The 1940-nt window shown below is 43.4% G+C and overlaps 1 protein-coding gene across 1 annotated transcript in view; it reads left to right on the top strand.

The window, feature by feature from the left end:
• Positions 1-1441: 1441 nt before the first annotated feature.
• LOC106883449 (zinc finger protein 239-like) overlaps positions 1442-1940 on the top strand; it is a 3956-nt gene continuing 3457 nt past the window's right edge. Inside the window, exon 1 of the mRNA XM_014934468.2 lies at positions 1442-1762. The gene's annotated coding sequence lies outside the window, so the exon portion shown is untranslated. The remainder of the gene's footprint in view (positions 1763-1940) is intronic.

The following is a 1940-nucleotide window of genomic DNA, read 5'->3' as shown; positions in this document are numbered from 1 at the left end:
TTACTCTTTTACTTGTTTCAGTCATTTGACTGTGGCCATGCTGGAGCACTGCCTTTTAGTCGAGCAAATCGACCCCAGGACTTATTCTTTGTAAGCCTAGTACTTATTCTATCGGTCTCTTTTGCCGAACCGCTAAATTACGGGGACGTACACACACCAGCATCGGTTGTCAAGCAATGTTGGGGAGGGGACAGACACACAAACACGCACACACATATATATACATATACGACGGGCTTTCAGTTTCCGTCTACTAAATCCACTCACAAGGCTTTGGTCGGCCTGAGGCTATAGTAGAAGACACTTCCACATACAACAGCCTTGTATGAGGGGGTACCCAAAACAAACTAGAATTTTACAATATTATTTTATTCACTTAGCTTTACATCTTTACATTTTTATCATCTTCAAAGTATTCTCTGTTTGAAATAATGCATCGGCCCAGATGTGTTTTCCACTGTTCGAAGCAGTCCTACAACTCTTGCGCCTTCGTCATCCTTTCCTTCACCTCTTCCGCATCTATAAGACGTTTTCCTTTAAGGACTTTTTTCATTTGGGGGAAAATATAAAAAGTTGCTGAGAGCAAGATCAGGTGAATAGGGAGGGTGGGTAAGCAGGTCATGCCATTTTTGGTTAAAAACTCTCACATTCAAGGCGGTGTGCACAGGCGCAATGGCCCAGTGGTTGGGGCAGCGGACTCGCGGTCATATGATCGCCGTTTCGATTCCCAGACCGGGCGTTGTGAGTGTTTATTGAGCGAAAACACCTAAAGCTTCACGAGGCTCCAGCAGGGGATGGTGGCGAACCCTGCTGTACTCTTCCACCACAACTTTCTCTCACTCTTACTTCCTGTTTCTGTTGTACCTGTAATTCAAAGGGTCAGCCTTGTCACGCTGAATATCCCCGAGAACTACGTTAAGGGCACGCGTGTCTGTGGAGTGCTCAGCCACTTGCACGTTAATTTCACGAGCAGGCTGTTCCGTTGATCGGATCAACTGGAACCCTCGACGTCGTAAGCGACGGAGTGCTAACAACAACAACAATAGCACAGGCGCATTGTCTTGATGAAACCACCACTCTCCACTTTGTCACAGGTTGTGACATTTTCATCTCACTGCCTCTCACAAACACTTCAGAACTGCCAAGTAAAATGCCTGGCTAACAGTTTAACCAGGAGGAACAAATTCAGTAAACAATTCCTTTTGCATCGATGAAACAAACCAGCATTAGACGTTCCCGCCATTGGAAGGAGTCAAATGTGCAAAGAACATATGCACACAGTCACATGTATATTATGGCATACACTCACAAATAAACAATAATTAATTACACAAAGGCGGCGTGCTGGCAGAATCGTTAGCACGCTTGGCGAAATGCTTAGCGGTATTTCGTCTGCTGTTACGTTTTGAGTTCAAATTCCACCGAGGTCGACTTTGCCTTTCATCCTTTCGGGGTCGATAAATTAAGTACCAGCTGCGTACTGGATTAGACTAATCGACTAGCCCCTCCACCAAAACTTCGGGCCTTGCGCCTAGAGTAGAAAAGAATATTTGTCATCGAAACTGCGGCTGGAGACATAAAGTTAGCTTCATTTGTTCATTGTGATTAGGATTTTATTGTTGAAAATGTGGCGTTATTTCAATGTTGATGCAGAATAATGTCGATAAAATATTGGTAAACCCCATTCTAACAACCAGATGTTTGCTTTTGTAGTTAGGTGAAAACGTATAACGCCCTGATTCACTGTTTACATCTGAAAACGGTAAGTTGGTAAACGTTTGTTTTATGACAGTCTCTCGTAGTCCGAGAAAGGCAGTTCTGCATTTTCTGGCTGCACAAGTGATTTGCTGATAGTAATCAAACGTGTGGGTTCACTATTGTTTTTAAATTCGTGTTTTGGTGTTGGAAAAATAGTTTCGTTTTATTTTTTTGTTTAAGGA

The sequence above is a fragment of the Octopus bimaculoides genome, chromosome 24, assembly GCF_001194135.2.
Source record: "Octopus bimaculoides isolate UCB-OBI-ISO-001 chromosome 24, ASM119413v2, whole genome shotgun sequence".
NCBI classification, from domain to species: Eukaryota; Metazoa; Mollusca; class Cephalopoda; order Octopoda; family Octopodidae; genus Octopus; species Octopus bimaculoides.
The sequence above is the reverse complement of the archived record's forward strand: the minus strand, read 5'-3'. Positions and strand labels throughout refer to the sequence as shown.